General features: G+C 43.1%; 1 protein-coding gene across 3 annotated transcripts in view; it reads right to left on the reverse strand.

The window, feature by feature from the left end:
* FBXO42 (F-box protein 42) overlaps positions 1-8,808 on the reverse strand; it is a 108,055-nt gene extending 99,247 nt beyond the window's left edge. For all 3 annotated transcript variants that reach the window (XM_059376353.1, XM_059376351.1, XM_059376352.1), the window contains exon 1: positions 8,596-8,808. The gene's annotated coding sequence lies outside the window, so the exon portion shown is untranslated. The remainder of the gene's footprint in view (positions 1-8,595) is intronic.
* Positions 8,809-17,682: the final 8,874 nt, after the last annotated feature.

Below are 17,682 nucleotides of genomic sequence, written 5' to 3' on the forward strand. Positions count from 1 at the left end.
AGTGGGTTAAAGCCTCTGCTTTCGGCTCAGGTCATGGTCCCAGGGTCCTGGGATCGAGCCCCGCATCCCTGCTGAGCAGAGAGCCTGCTTCCTCCTCTCTCTCTGTCTGCCTCTCTGCCTACTTTTGATCTCTGTCAAATAAATAAAATCTTAAAAAAAAAAAAAAAAGAGCTGCATGATTGAGCCACACGATCAGTCCGATTGAGCCAGCCAGGCGCCCCTTGTCCCCAGTTTTAATGTTCCATAAAAACAATATAATAAAGTATAACATTTGGATATTTATATGTGCTACACAATGTGCTAAGAAGTTCACATACAGGGGTGCCAGGGTGGCTCAGTGGGTTGAGCCTCTGCCTTCAGCTCAGGTCATGATCTCAGGGTCCTGGGATCAAGCCCCACATCAGGCTCTCTGCTCAGCAGGGAGCTTGCTTCCCGCACCCCCCCACACACACTCTCTCTTGTGATATCTCTCTCTGTCAAATAAATAAATAAATATCTTTTTTTTTTTAAGATTTCATTTATTTATTTGACAGACAGAGATCATAAGTAGGCAGAGAGACAGGCAGAGAGAGAGGAGGAAGCAGGCTCCCTGCTGAGCAGAGAGCCCGATGTGGGGCTCGATCCCAGGACCCTGGGATCATGACCTGAGCCGAAGGCAGAGGCCTTAATCCACTAAGTCACCCAGGTGCCCCCAAATAAATAAAAACTCTTAAAAAAAAAATTCACATACATTCCCATATTTAATTGTCCCATAACACAGGCATCATTATCCTGATTTTATAGATGAAAAAAACTGAGACTTAGAGAAGCTAAGATCCATACCTCAGGAGAGAACTAGGGTATGAACCTGAGTCTACCGGGGCCTAAAGCCCAGGATCTTAATTACTATGTCAAAATAAATGGTTACCAAGCCATCCCACAGAGCATACAGGTTACCTTTTTTTTAATTGTGATAATATATACATAAAACTTGCCACCTCAACCATTTTTAAGTGTGCACTTTGGTTGTCTTATGTACATTGACACTGTTATAAAACCATCCCCCATCCATCTCCAGAACTTGTAATCATCCCAGACTGAGACTGTAACATTAAACAATAATTCCCCAAGCCCTCCTCTCCCCAGCCCTTGGCAACTACCAGTCCACTTTCTGTCACTATGAACTGGACTACTCTAGGTACTTCATATAGGTGGAATCATACAGTACTTGTTCTTTTTTGTCAGGCTTACTTCACCTATCATGACTTCAAGATCTGTTACCGTTAAGTTACTTTTAAGTTAAATAAAATGTGAAATTTTAACCCATGGGTCATTACGCATCTCTACAGAGAATTACATTCCCAAATTCCATACAATGTATAAAACACATTTTGGAGGAGAGAACTGCATTTAGTGAGAAAAGAGAGGTGAGTTAAATTTGAGAGACCCACAGGGAAGTAAATCTTTACGTTCAGTAATATGGAAGAGAGAAGCTGGCTTGATCTTGCTTGACTAGAGCAAAGGGCCTACTGGGGAAGATGTCATTAAGTATCAAATCAAAAGTTAAGAAAAACAGTCTTGCACAACACAAGGCAAACACAATACCGTTTGATTCTAAAAGAAGATGCTATTCCTTTTTGGCAAAAGACAGCAAGACTACTAATAAAAAAGCTTTAGGGGAACCTGGCTGGCTCAGTCAGTGGGGCCTGTGACTCCTCATCTCAGGGTTGTGGGTTTGAGCCCCATGCTGGGTGTAGAGATTGCTTAAAAATAAAAATCTTACCCCCAAACAATAACAACTGTTAAAAGAACTATTGAAATAAAAGGATAAATTCCATTTCCCCTTGACTTCTATTTGAAAAGCCAGGAGATGGAAGAGGCAACATTTTAGTAAAACTGTATTGATGAATTCATAATTAACATCAATCTTTCCCTAAACAATGCACCAAGAGGTTCATTCCAGAAAAAAAATTCCTTGCTCTCTATTAGCGACATGAACCAAGCATTTAAAATGAGATTAATGGGGTGCCTGAGTGGCGCAATACATTAAGCACCCAATTCTTGGTTTGGGTTCAGGTAGTCATCTCATGGTCTTGAGACAGAGCCCCTGCCAGGCTCTGCAGTCAAGGCAGAGTCGGCTTGAGATTCTCTCTCTCTCCCACTCTCCCTCTGCTCCTCCCACCCATGCACACCCTCTCAACTCTCTAAAATAAATAAATCTTAAAAAGTAAATAAATAATTTTTAAAAGAAAATAAATAAAATGAGAATAATAAAGGAAACACAAATTCGGAAATTATGTGTATTAGTGAATTCCTTAAAATAGTTGAAATAAAAGTATTCAAAATGGGGGCACCTGGCTGTCTCAGTCAGTAAAGTATGTGACTCTTGATCTTGGGGTCACGAGTACAAGCCCCACACCGGGCCTACAGCTTAACTTAAAGAAAAAGAAAAATAATATCCTAAATATTAAATATTCTAAAGAAATAGTAACAGCTGAAACTAAAACTTGTTTGTCTTTATTTTTTTTCTTGTTTGCCTTTACAGTAATGAACTGAACTATCCCAAATATATATATTACTAGAAGATAAAATAAGTTACTGTTCAAATTAGTAAAATTTTCTAAGTGACTACTACTCTATATAATACCTATACATTTATCAGACATATATATAAATAAGTATCAAAGCATTACAAGAGCATTTCCACTTTAGAAACAAAACACTGAACAGTGACACTGGAAAAAATTAAAAACTTGGGGGATGGGGCGCCTGGGTGGCTCAGTCATTAAGCACCTGCCTTCAGCTCAGGTCATGATCTCAGATCCTGGGATCACACCCCACATTGGGCTCCCTGCTCAGCGGGAAACATGCTTCTCCCTCTCCCTCTGCTGCTCCCCCTGCTTGTATTCCCTCTCTTGCTGTCTCTATCAAATAAATAAATAAAATCTTTAAAAAAAAATAAAGATTTTATTTATTTGACAAAGGTCACAACTAGGCAGAGAGGCAGGCAGAGAGAGAGAAGGGGAAGCAGGCTCCCCACCGAGCAGAGAGCCCAATGTGGGGCTCAATCCCAGGGCCCTGGGATCATGACCTGAGCTGAAAGCAGAGGCTTTAACCCACTGACCCACCCAGGCGCCCCAATAAATAAAATCTTAAAAAAAAAAAAAAAAACTTGGGGGAAACTCTACAACTTAAAAAATTTAATACAGGGGCACCTGGGTGGCTCAGTTGTTGGGCGTCTGCCTTCGGCTCAGGTCATGATCCCAGGGTCCTGGGATCAAGTCCTGCATCGGGCTCCCAGCTCGGTGGGAAACCTGCTCCTCCCTCTCCCTCACCAGCTCCCCTGCTCGTGTTCCCTCTATCACTGTGTCTCTCTCTGTCAAATGAGTAAATAAAATCTTAAAAAAAAAAAAAAAACAGAAAGAATCAAAATTCAAAGCAAATTTGCTTGCCAATACATCCATGAGTAAGGAAGAGCAAAATCAAGCTATAGGAATATCACAAAGTTGTAATTTTACAAGATATTTAAAAGGACACAAAAAACAATTTAATTCTTTTCTTGTTTTGCTTTGTTTTCTTCCAACACTTTTTTTGTTTAAAGTAAGCTAAACAGGGGCGCCTGGGTGGCTCAGTGGGTTAAAGCCTCTGCCTTCAGCTCAGGTCATGATCTCGGGGTCCTGGGATCGAGTCCCGCATCGGGCTCTCTGCTCAGGAGGGAGCCTGCTTCCCTCTCTCTCTCTCTCTCTCTGCCTGCCTCTCTGTCTACTTGCGATCTCTCTCTGTCAAATAAATAAATAATATCTTTTTAAAAAAATAAAAATAAAATAAAGTAAGCTAAACAGGGGGCGCCTGGGTGGCTCAGTGGATTAAGCCGCTGCCTTCAGCTCAGGTCATGATCCCAGGATCCTGGGATCGAGCCCTCTATCGGGCTCTCTGCTCTGTGGGGAGCCTGCTTCCTCCTCTCTCTCTGCCTGCCTCTCACTGACTTGTGATCTCGGTCTGTCAAATAAATAAATAAAATAAATCTTTAAAGTAAGCTAAACAGGGGGCGCCTGGGTGGCTCAGTGGGTTAAGGCCTCTGCCTTCGGCTCAGGTCATGATCCCAGGGTCCTGGGATCAAGCCCCACATCAGGTTCTCTGCTCTGCAGGGAGCCTGCTTCCTCCTCTCCCTCTGCCTATCAAATAAATAAATAAAATCTTTAAAAAAATAAAAAAAAATAAAGTAAGCTAAACGGGGAGCACTTGGGTGGCTCAGCCAGTTAACCAACTGGTCATTTTGGCTCAGGTCATGATATCATGGGTTGAGGGATGGAGTCCTACATCAGGTTCTGCGCTCAGCAAAGAGTCTGACCCAGGATTCTCTCTCTCCCTCTGCCTCTGCCCCTCCCCTCGCATGTGCACGCACTCTCTCGTTCACTCTCTCTCAAATAAATAAATCTTAAAGTAAGCCATATGGCCAACATGGGGCTTGAACCAACAGCCCAGAGATCAAGAGTAGCATGGTCTATAAACTGAGCCAGGCCGCAGCCCCAGGTCACAAAAAACAATTTAGAAAATAAGCTGGGGGCACCTGGGTGGCTCAGTCAGTTAGGCATCCAACTCCTGGTTTTGGCTCAGGTCATGATCTTGGAGTCCTGAGATCAAGCCCCATATGGGACTCCGAGTTCAGCATGGAGACTGCTTGAGATCCTCTCTCCCTCTGTCCCGCCCCCCATTCATGATCCCTCTCTCTCAAATAAATCTAGAAAGAAAGGAAGGAAGTGAAGGAAGGAAGGAAAGAAGCAAAGCTGAACTATGAGCACAATACTAGGCAATTTTTTTATTTTTCTGATGTTTATTTACTTAAGTAATCTATACCCCCAACATGGAGCTCCAACTCACAACCCTGAGATCAAGAGTTGCAAGCTCTTCCAACTGAGACACCCGGGTCCCCAAGACTGGGCAACTTTAAAGTTACTTCTCTATGTGTCATATCCTTCTATACATAACAAATTCACAATACAGAAAAATAAACAGACACATTACCTTCATTTTACTATCAACCACCATCTTAAAGCCCTTATTTTTAGTGTTGAGTATTTACATGGTTAATATGTAAACATGAGTATTATCAAATTGTAAATGTTCTATTGATACTGTACCACGTAAAGATTCTACACATCCCAAAACTCATGAAGTTTGCAATACAGACGACAACATGCTAAATTAATTATAAAACTACCACAGCACTAAGATGAGGAACTTGTATTGTGATACAGAAGTTCAATATCAGAGATGCTAAGCAACTTTTACCTACATGAATGAATATAAAATAGTTCAGTATAGTCCTGGTTTAAGTTGTCAGCTTCGCCCAAAAAGGAAAAAGGACCTTCTCGCTTAATTTATTACTGAGAGAAAGGAGACAGTACTACAACTACTTACAGTACACATTCTAAGGGACTGACAACTAAACATTAACTAAACGTGATCAAATTAAAATCATACAGGGCGCCTGGGTGGCTCAGTGGGTTAAGCCGCTGCCTTCGGCTCAGGTCATGATCTCAGGGTCCTGGGATCGAGTCCCATATCGGGCTCTCTGCTCAGCAGGGAGCCTGCTTCCTCCTCTCTCTCTCTGTCTGCCTCTCTGCCTACTTGTGATCTCTCTCTATCAAATAAATAAATAAAATCTTTAAAAAAAAAAAAAAAAAAAAAAAATTAAAATCATACATTGCTTCTTATACCGGTTTACACAACAAAAAACAAAAACATCATCACTCTAAAGTTGTCACCATTTAGTAATCTGAGATATTTTCACTGCAGCTGCAATGTTTGTGTTTGTTGCCTGGTATATGACTCACTCTCAGGTTCTCCCAAGACTTTGTTAGATTTTTGAGAATGCAGAAATCATAACTGGGGCATACTGTGTGGGAAGTGTCATGACTGTGAATGAATAAAAGGGAGAAAGAAGTCAAGATTAAAAAATATTTTTAAGTTTTTATAAAAAACAAATCACTCACAAAAGGCAGATTTTTCTGCAGAATAGGAAAGGCTATGGAGCCATCCTGGCCCTGAGAAGCCTTCCTTGACTCCCTCAGTTGGATTCTGTGCATTTCTTACTTTTTAAAGTACAACATACTTAACTACTTTCCTTGTCTGGCTCCCCAACCAGGCTATAGGCAACTTGAGACCAGAATGAGACCAAATGCCCAGCGTATATAGAGGGCCCTCGGTAAGGGGTTTTCATAAAACTGATCACTGAATAATCAATCTTACATTTACCTGTTATTTTACAAAGGACTCTCACAGAACATTATCTCTTCTGACCCACGTAACAATCTCCAAGTGGAAAAGGCATTAGTTAACCAAACGGCTTCTGGTTTTATAAAAAGTTGTTAATTCCGTGACTAAAACAACCCTGAAATCACAAAAGATAATCACGTATTTGTTCATCTTTGAGATAACTTCTCCTTGGGACTTCAATATCCTTGTAAAACCCAGAGATTTTAATAGCATTTGTGCCTGCTCTTAATAATAGGTAGGAATCATGAACAGCTCTGAATCTTACAGAAGAGTTTAACTATATAAAGCAGTGTTATATGAAGGCTCTTTTAGCAATCAGACAATAAGGAGCATCCTAAGCTATTTTTCCTGATCCTGTTCTTTTGGAGACTCTGAGAAGGTAAGAAATTTACAAAGGGCGAAATGCGGAGAGTGAATGATGTCATGGATGTCATGAAGTTGCATCAATACCTGATGATGATTTAGCACAACAATGCAACACATTATGCCAAGAAGCATAGTGTCAAACCATGAGGATGTTTTACTGCATTATTGCATGATTCTTAGCAAACTGAAATTTAAGGTGGCTCTTCAATTTTCTGTGAAGTTACTTGTTCAGGTTTATGGCCTTATGAAAGGCAATAAGAAAATCTACAAATCTCTATGGAAAAGCTTTAAGAGAAGGTCAAAGATTAGCTAATATTAAATCAAGCAGTTGTCACTTTAACAATTAAAAGCTTTCTGAGGTAAACAAAACATCCCTGCGTCAATGTAGATTGAGTAATAGATTTATACTGGGTTTGTCAAAAGCAAACAGTTACAGGATATAAAATGACAACACACAATAGAAAGGACGCCCAATCAGATTTTGCACATGAATATGCTCAAAGTTAGGAATTTGACACAGTCACTAGTCACTGTAAAAGCTGCAGACTGAATTTTAAATGTTCGATTCTAAATGATGGTATTTCTCCTCTAATTTTCTTCTCCCTTTAAACCCATGAGGTCATCATTTTAAACACAAGGGAAACAAATTTTAGTTACAAAGATATTCAGTGTGTCCAAGCCAAAGCCATGGCCGAAACATTTTCCCCATAGCACAATTCCAGCTGATCCCATCATTCTTCAAGGAAGAGATCACAAGGCTTCAAGCCAGCTTCCCAACGTGAGAAACTAAATCAAAACCTCCCAATTAGCAGCTGAACAACAAAAACTTATTCTCAGGAAGGAATAACAATGTCCTTGCCAGTAGGTGAGAGCTGGTAAGGTGTCTGAATCTTCACCCAGAGCAATCAGAATCCCACGACAGAAAAGCCCAAAGACTCCGGCAATTAAGGGAAGCTTTTATTTTCCGAATAAAATTCAGGAGATTGAACAGACAAAAGCAATTAGCTATTCCGAAGCTCAAAAACACAAAGGTTTTCAAACAAACGAAGGCTTCATTAGCACCTAAGTTATACTCTGCAGAGACCATCAAGATCTCAGAATCGGGGGCGCCTGGGTGGCTCAGTGGGTTAAGCCGCTGCCTTCGGCTCAGGTCATGATCTCAGGGTCCTGGGATCAAGTCCCACATCGGGCTCTCTGCTCAGAAGGGAGCCTGCTACCCTCTCTCTCTCTCTCTCTCTGCCTGCCTCTCCATCTACTTGTGATTTCTCTCTGTCAAATAAATAAATAAAATCTTTAAAAAAAAAAAAAATCTCAGAATCGGGTTTTCCTCCGTTTACAAATTCGTTCCCACCCTCCACCTTTCCCTTTGCACAAACAATTCTCACAGTCACAACGTGGACTGCTGTCTCAATCAAGGAGACCCGCAGTCCCCCCACTTCGCCGGAGGAACACTCGAAAAGCTAAGCGGCAAGACAGGCTGCTTGTGTTTTATTTTTAAAACCAATTCCAAAATCTCCCCCTCTGCAGCTACAGCTTCACCACCGATGCCGGCCCCTCGCCGCAGCCCCAATTTTGGAAGGCGCTGGACTCCGGCTCCTCAGCGCAAGGCGGTAAAGATCCGGGGGCCGGGTGAAAGATTAGCTGACACCCTGACAGCCATCCCTGCCCTGGTCATAACACCCTTTCGTAGACGCGGTGAGGGGATGTGAACCGCCCTCCTTGAGGAGAGGGGCCGGGTTCACTCCCATTCCAAAGGCGAGGTGGAAAGGGGCACTCCTCCTCCTCCCTGCCTAACCCAGCGAGGCCGAGGATGACGACAGCAAGGCCCCCAGGCCAGCCGGCACCGACCCCCGCGCAGGATGCGCGGCCTGCGCCGGGCCGGGGACGCCCCCTGCCCCCTGCGGGCCTGGGGCATAAAGGGCAGAAGGCGCCGGCTCCCCGCCGCGGCCCCAGGAGAGGGAGAAGCCTCACCTGGTCCAGTCCGCGCCACGCTCTCGGGTTCGCTCCGCTGGCGACGGCGATGAAGGAGCCGGGGACAGAGCCAGAGCAGAGGTGCTCCGCCTCAAACGGCGCTTGCCGCACTGGGGCTCCTCACAGCTGGCGGGACCCCGAGCCGCCCGGAGCCGCCATCTTCCTCCACTCAAACGCCGCCGCCGCTGCTGCTGCTCTGGCCGGGAGAAGACAGCGCCGAGTGCGCATGCGTCGGGGACTGGCGCGGAGGACGCGCTCGCACAGACGTCAACGGGGCGTGCCCGAGCGAGGCGGCCTAGGGATGGCGCCATGTTGGGAAGGGACGTGGTCCCTGGCAGAGGTTCTCCGGCGGCTGGAACGCCGCCCCGCCGGGGCAGTGAAGCTGGCTGGAGTGGGGGAACGTCGAGCTTCTGCGCCAGCCTTCTTGAATCCCTAGAACCGACCCCAAAGCTGCACCCATCTCCCCTACTGCACTTAGGCCGAGGGGCAACTGGAATTTCCCCAATGGCTTGAGACTGTATAGACCTAGGGCCAGGAATTAAACTCTAACTCATTTGGATCCACGGGGGCTGATGGGCACGAGGGAGGGCTGTGCTGAATGGACGTGCTCTTGGACGTCAACCGAAGAAGGGAAACTGAGTGCCTTGATTGTGCAATGGAAGCCTCCCTTAATGGAGGCACCCACAGTGTGACTTGTTACTAGCTCCTTTTATCAAATGAGGAAAACTGAGATGCAGAGTAGTATCAGTATGTTTTCCCAAGACCTCACACCTGAGGAGCAAGGTCGGGCTGAGGGAGACAGGGCAGAATGTGGATTTAGACATATATGATTCCCAAGCTCCACTATCACCAGGCGGTGAGGTCCAACAAAATACCTCTTCCAAGGGGGCACCCTGGTGTGTAGGTGAGAATCTCCACCGTCTCATGCATTTGGTAAGTGGTCTAAGATAATGCCAGAGATACAGAGCCCAAGGGCTTCAGTCCTAACCATTTGCGCCTGAAACAAGCAATTCTCAGCTGCCAGCCCACCGTTTAGGAATAAAGTGGACCTTCTGGGGTATCTCTTGGGTCATAGGTCTGGGTCAGAACCCAAGTCCCTTTGGGTTGGGAGGACAAGGTACTCTTGAGGAGACGTGGGTCAGCCTCGCTCCAGAAAGTACTGGATAATTCAGTGGTCCTCAAACTTGGATAATTCAGAGACCCCAGGGGAAATACTTGTGAAACCCCAGCATGAGAAACTGATTTAAGAAACTCAAAGTTTTTCAGTTAGGAAATATCATAATGAAGGAGAAACTTGGCAACTGTAACTGGTAAAAGAAATATTAAAAGCCTGTTATTAAAAACCCCAAGCATAAAAATGGCCATAGAGCTTGTGACGAATCCCACCACTCACCAAAATACTCTATAGAGCTCAATGCTAGAAACACTGGACCAGCTATTAATTGCTTCCTTTTAAAAATGCAGGTTCCAGGGCCCACCTTAGCTCCCTCACCCACCCATCCATCCCACCCCCAACCCACCTCAGACTTTTTCTTAAAGTTCCTAGGACTTCTGATGCTCAGGTTGGTTTGGAATTGCTTGCTAGAACAAGTTCAAATATAGAACCATTCCCCCACTCTCCTCCCAAATCTAAGTGAAAGACGGCAGATACTGCTGTTTTGTTCACTGCTATATCATCTAATTTAGAGACTGGCACACAGTAGAGACTTACTAAGTATGTGTTGAATTCAATATGTTTTGAATTCACTGGAGCACATTGGGAATCTGACAACTAAGAGGGCATATAGTCAACAAATATTTAGTGAGTACCTGTATGTGCCAAACCATGTAATATGTATAGAACATATTTTTTTAAGATTTTATTTATTTATTTGACAGACAGACATCACAAGTAGGCAGAGAAGCAGGCAGAGAGAGAGGAGGAAGTAGGCAACACGCTGAGCAGAGAGCCCAAAGCAGGACTTGATCCCAGGACCCTGGGATCATGACCTGAGTCGAAGGCAGAGGCTTTAACCCACGGAGCCACCCAGGCACCCCGAACATATTTTTAAATAAAATTAACAAAGCCCCATGTCCTTGTAGAGGTTCCCTAGAGTTACTGGGAAAGACAGACAATAAACAAGTAAATAAGCCACTATAAAATTATTAATTGTGATTAGCATGAAAGATTTAATGTTAAAGCAAAATCTTTTTTTTTTTTAAGATTTTATTTATTTATTTGACAGAGAGATCACAAGTAGGCAGAGAGGCAAGCAGAGAGAGTTGGGGGGGAGGGGCAGGCTCCCTGCTGAGCAGAGAGCCCAATGCCAGGATCCCTAAGATTATGACCTGAGCTGAAGGCAGAGGCCCAACCCACTGAGCCACCCAGGCGCCCCTTAAAGCAAAATCTTTAATAATAATCATAGCTGATGTTTATTGTGTACTCTTATGTGTCAAACTGCTAAGTAGTTGCCATTATTGTGCTTATTTTGCAGATGATGAAACTGAGGAGAGGTGCCTGGCTGGCTCATTTGGTGGAGCATGTGACTCTTGATCTCCTGGTTGTGAGTTTGAGCCTCACGTTAGTGTAGAGATAACTTAAAAATAAAATCTTTTAAAAATTAATTAACTAATTAAGACAAAAGAAACTGAGGCACATGGGGATTAACTAACTCAACCCAGGATCACAGGGAAAGGTTTGAACCCAGGTGGTTTTGCTTCAAAGCCTTTGTTATTGTTAATTTTGTGCATTATTTTTTCCAATTTTCTATTGTGGTAAAATACCCATAAAAAATAAACAACATTTACTATTTTACCCTTTTGAAGTGCAGCATTCATTGCTAATAAATACATTTATACTGTTGTGCAACCATCACTACGGTCCCTCTCCAGAACTGTTTTTTGACATACATTATATTGGTTTCAGGCATATGATACAATGATTCAACATTTATATACATTTCAAAGTGATCACTGCAGATGTAGCTAACAAGTGTTACCACACAAAGTTGTTACATATTATTAACTATAGTCCCCATGTTGTACATTGTATCACTGCGTCTTATTTATTTTATAACTGGAACTTTGTACTTTTCCTCTCCTCTTTTTTCACCCATTCTCCCACCTTTTCCCTCTGGCAACCACCACATTGTTCTCTGTATTTATCAGTCTGTATTCATTCTATTTTGTTTTTAAATTGTTTTAAGTTTATTTATTTATTGTTTTAAGTCATCTCTTACCCAATGTGGGGCTTGAACTCACAACCCTGAGATCAAGAGTTGCATGCTCTGCTGACGGAGCCAGCCAGGTGCCCCTGTTTTGTTTTTCAGATGCCATATGTAAGTTAAATCATACAGTATTTGCTTTTCTTTGCCTTATTTCATTTAGCATAATACCCTGTAGGTCCATCATGTTGTCACAGATGGCAAGATTTAATTCTTTTTTATGGCTGAGTGATATTCCATTGTATAAATATATCACATCTTCTTCTTCTTCTTCTTCTTTAAGATTTTATTTATTTGTCAGAAAGAGAGAGAAAGCACACAAGCAGGCAGAGAGGCAGGCAGAGGTGGAGAGAGAGACAGGCTCCCTGCAGAGCAAGGAGCCTGATGGGGGACTCGATCCCAGGACCCCAGGATCATGACCTGAGCCGAAGGCAGTGGCTTAACCCACTGAGCCACCCAGGCGTCCCTATATCACATCTTCTTTATCCATTCATCTATCAATGGACACTTAGATTGTTTCCATAGCTTAGCTAATGCAAATAATGAGGCAATGCATATAGAGATGCATATATCTTTTTGAATTAGTGTTTCTTTGGATAAGTATTTCTGTGGATAAATACCCAGAAATAGAATTGCTGGATGTTATGGTAGTTCTATTTTTGATTTTCTGAGGAATGTCCATACTGTTTTCCACAGTGGCTGCACCAATTTAAGGTATTTTTTTGGAAATATTTTATTTATTTATTTGACAGACAGAGATCACAAGTAGGCAGAGAGGCAGGCAGAGAGAGAGAGGGAAGCAGGCTCTCTGCTGAGCAGAGAGCCCAATGCGGGGCTTGATCCCAGGACCCCGAGATCATGACCTGAGCCGAAAGCAGAGGCTTTAACCCACTGAACCACCCAGGCGCCCCAGCCTGCACCAATTTATATCCCCACTAATAGTGCACAAGGGCCCCTTTTTCTCCACCTCCTTGGTAACACTTGTCTTTTCTTGTGCTTTTGATAATAGCCATTTTCACATGTGTGAGGTGATATGTCTTTGTGGTTTTTGTTTTTGTTTTTTTAAAGATTTTTTTTTTTTTTTTTTTGACAGACAGAGATCACAAGTAGGCAGAGAGAGAGGAGGAAGCAGGCTCCCTGCAGAGCCGAGAGCCCGATATGGGGCTTGATCCCAAGACCCTGGGATCATGACCTGAGCCAAAGGCAGAGGCTCAGCCAAACCTAGGCTATTCAACTCTATGCAATGTTCCTTCTGATAAAGAGGAGATAAGATTGACATCAGTTTATATATGATCTGAAATATCATCAGGAAAACTGGATGTTACCTCTAGGTCATAGAGATTTCGGGACAGGGAAGATATGTGTTGAAAATAGTATTTTAGAGAGGCATCTCGGTGGCTCAGTAAGTTAAGCATCTGCCTTCAGCTCAGGTCATGATCCTAGGGTCCTGGGATGGGGCCCCGAATTGGGCTCCCTGCTAAGCAGGGAGCATCCCCCTCCCTCTCCCTCTGCCTGCCACTCCTCCTGCTTGTGCTCTCTCTCTGTCAAATAAATAAAATCTTAGAAAGAAAAAGAAAATGTTATTTTAGAATAATCTTTCTGCAGTGTGAAGGCTGATTGGGATATGATTGGACACAATAGGACAAGAGATGAGGCAGGGATGAAAGGGGCAGCCATTGCCTCTCTATAAGTAAAAGAAAAGTTAGTTTTCCTCCAGTCTATTCCAATAATCAATTAGTGAAGTACAATTCTTATGTATATACTCATGTATATACATGAATAAAGACATTATTTACTTATTTGACAGACAGAGATCACAAGTAGGCAGAGAGGCAGGCGGGGGTGGTGGGGAAGAGCAGGCTCCCTGCTGAGCAGAAAGTCTGATGTGGGGCTCCATCCCAGAACCCTGGGATCATGACCTGAGCCAAAGGCAGAGGCTTTAACCCACTGAGCCACCCAGGCACCCCTAGAATAAGTAAGCTATTAACATAGAACAACATTCAAAAGCTACAAAAGGACATATAAAGATCAAGTCCATCATACTGGTCCCCCAGCAACCTCTCTCCTCCATCAATGTGATTACCATGACAAGTTCCTTATATCTTTCCAGAGAGGCATACACAATACACACATACACATATAGGGGCGCCGGCCTGGCTCAGTCAGAAAAGCACGCAACTCTTGATCTCTGCATTGTGAGTTTGAGCCCCACACTAGGGGTAGAAGTTGCTTAAATTAAAAAAACAAAAAACAAAGCAAAAACCCCACATACATATTTAAATAAATAAACCTACAGATAGCAGCAAACTAAACATGTTGTTCTTTACCTGGCTGCTTAAAAAAAAAAAATTATTTAACTATAATTCTCTGAGGTCATTCCGTGTCAGCATACTTAGGACCAACGAAATTTTGTTAACAAATTGCATTCTGTTCCTTTGTATGAATGTAACATATATCTTTTAAACAAATGCTCTAGAGATGGACATTCAACTCTACTGCTTTGTGACTATAAACAAAGTAGCCAAGAATATCTTTGTCCTTTTGTTATTTGCATATGGGCAAATGTATCTACAGGTAAATTTCCCAGAAATGCAATTGTTGGGTCAAAAGGCATGAACCCTTTAAATATTGGTAAGTTTTCCCTTTCTTTCTTTCTTTTTTTTTTTAAGGTTCTATTTATTCATTTGAGAGTGAAAGACAGAACACAAGTGAGGGAGGAGACAGAGGGAAAGAGAGAGAAGCAGCTGGGAGTTGATGTGGGACTCAATCCCGGGATCTGGAGATCATGACCTGAGTTGAATGCAGACGCTTAATCATCTGAGCCACCCAGGCACCCCTAACATTTATTTCTTGACATAACTGCCTACATAGCTCCAGTTCATGCATTAGATGGAAAGTTTGTTCACTGTGGGCTTTGCTCTTTTGGAGGAGGGGAGGGGCAAAGGGAGAGGGAGATAGAAAATCTCAAGCAGGCTCCAGGCTCACCAGGCAGGGCTCACAACCCTGAGACCATGACCCGAGTTGAAATCAAGAGTCAGATGCTTAACTGACTGAGCCACCCAGGCATGCCTGGGGCTTTGCTCTTAATTCTTTTCACATCTCAATGTTTTACATGGTCTATAAAAGGTGCCTGCAGTTCTGAGTGCAAGTCCCAAACATGCGTGGTATATCATGTTTTAGGATATCTGTTAATATATGTATGTGCCCTACTTCAACTTTTGGGGCTTTCCCCCAGTGGAAGAAAACCACCACCACTTCCCCAATTTTAGAGTTCATTTGGCCCCATTTCTTCATTTTACAGATGAGGAAGGGACTTGCCCAAAGTCACAAAGGGCCCATATGATTAACTAGGGCTGGTCTCCTGGTGGCCCATCGGTTGGAACAAAGGCTATTTCCTTTGCAGCATCCTCCAATGGTCTCCTAGATCTTTATCTTTCTGTTCTCCTAGAAAACTCAGTCCCAGGAATGCCCAGCTAATTGCTTTGTTAAGGCGCATTGCCAAATACAACAAAATTGTAAGGAACTATCTCCCTCTGCTGGTAACATGCTACAATCACAAAGCCTTCAAAAAAAAAGTGTCCTCAGCCTTGAAAAACTAATCACACCCCAAGAGTGAGACTTACGGTCCCTAAGACTTAGTCAGGGTAATTCATTTAAGGAAATAGGTTCACAGAAGAATGTATTCAAAATAAATATAGCTCCAGAGAATGAACAAGACAAAATCCTTTTTCTTTGGACAGGCTGTCCATAGTATTAGCTGTATTTTAGAGAATTTGAGCTGCAAATGAACTATCCATGTGGAGATGCCAAGAAGAAGCCTCAGAAACACCCAGGGAGGTCAGGATTGGAATCAACTTTGGGAATTTTAGTGTTCAGTGGGTGGCTCACACCGTGAGCATCAAGGCAAAAATGACGGACTGAGGACACACCCTGAGATGATCCATATTTCAGACACAGGAAGTCATGAAACCAGAGAATTAGTAAGCACATCACTTTAACTTCTAAAGACGTAACATTTAATACATGATTGCAGTTTACAACAATCATTATTAGGATTGCAATTGCAAAAATTCTCAACAGGAAGCTGTTACTTTAGGAAGATGACTGGCATGCTAAAAACATGAAAGGAAACACATTTTAGGTTAGATAATTTGATTACAATGGCTAAATGCAACAGTACCAAATGACAGGGCTTTAATACTGGGAGGCCTATATGAACATCAGTGAGAATAAAAACACATGGTGTTTACTTTTCCCTTGTTTTTGTGTTTTGGGAAAGAATGGATGAGTAGAGAGTTTTAAGTCTTCTTAGGGAGGCAAGACACCTGGTAATGATAAGAGTTAATGTTTGGAAGGCTTACTGCTGGCCAAGCATTGTCCCATGCTTTATATAGTAACTAGTTTAATTCTGACGATTTAAAAAAAAATTTTATACTCTTCAGGGTGCCTGGGTGGCTCAGTGGGTTGAGGCCTCTGCCTTCGGTTCAGGTCATGATCTCAGGGTCCTGGGATCGAGTCCCGCATCAGGCTCTCTGCTCATCAGGGAGCCTGCTTCCTCCTCTCTCTGCCTACTTTTAAATAAAATTTAAAAAATTAAAAAAAAATTTTATACTCTTCAGGGTTTTTTCTTTTTTAAGATTTTATTCATTTATTTGACAGACAGAGATCACAAGTAAGCAGAGAGGCAGGCAGAAAGAGAGGGGGAAGCAGGCTCCCTGCTGAGCAGAGAGCCTGATGTGGGCTCAATCGTTAGACCCTGGGATCATGACCTGAGCAGAAGGCAGAGGTTTTAACCCACTGAGCCACAGGTGCCCATAATTCTGACGATTTATAGTAACTAGTTTAATTCTGACGATCTGCCTTTGAAGCGGCTAGTACTACTATTATCTCTGTTTTTGTACACTCAGGGAAACTGAGGAACAGACACCTTAAGTAACTTCATAAGATCACAGGAGCTTGGGGCGCCTGGGTGGCTCAGCAGGTTAAAGCCGCTGCCTTCGGCTCAGGTCATGATCCCAGAGTTCTGGGATCCAGCCCCGCATCGAGCCCCCCATCGAGCCCCGCATCCAGCCCCGCATAGGGCTCTCTGCTCAGCAGGGAGCCTGCTTCCTGCTCTCTCTCTCTGCCTGCCTCTCCGCCTGCTTGTGATTTCTGTCAAATAAATAAATAAAATCTTAAAAAAAAAAAAAAAAAGATCACAGGAGCTTGAGTTGAAAGTGTCAAAGTTGAACTTTAAAGTTGAAGGTCTCTACCACTGCAGTGGAGAAAAATGAAACAAGAATATTGTTTATTTAGGGAGATGCGTAAGGAAATGATTATGTATCTGTCGTTAATGACTCAGGAGAACTTTAGTAGTGCTGGTTGTCCAACTCGGGTGCTGGTATTATCAACTAAGGATGTTCTTTCTGAGGATACAAAGGAGGGTTAACAGACGCTTGTAATACTGCTTTGTGTGCAGGAAAACTGTAAAAATTTCTCCCCATCACACAAAAATAATGTCTTATGCATCAGCAGGTATTCTTCATTATCTGGTGAGGTATAAAACATTTTCAGAACTTTGAAAAAAGCGTAGTCTGCAGTTTATAAAGATTACGACTCACTTAAAAAAAAAAAAAAAGTTTTCAGTAATTGCCTGCCCTTAGAAAAGATGGCTCCAAAGAACACACTCTCCATACTCAAGACGATGACTTCACAGGGGCTCTCCCATTCACTACGAGAGTCAACACTTGCCCTTAAGAAAAATGGCGACTTTCGGGATCGTCTGCCCTTTCCCAAGATGGCTCTCTCTACGCTAGTGGGCCCCGGCGGGGTGCGTCTTCCGGGCTTGGCAAGGGGCGGGGTCCATTGAGTAAAGCTTTGCGTGCCGGCGCCCGCGACGGAGGCG

The sequence above is a fragment of the Mustela nigripes genome, chromosome 14, assembly GCF_022355385.1.
Source record: "Mustela nigripes isolate SB6536 chromosome 14, MUSNIG.SB6536, whole genome shotgun sequence".
Classification (NCBI taxonomy): Eukaryota; Metazoa; Chordata; class Mammalia; order Carnivora; family Mustelidae; genus Mustela; species Mustela nigripes.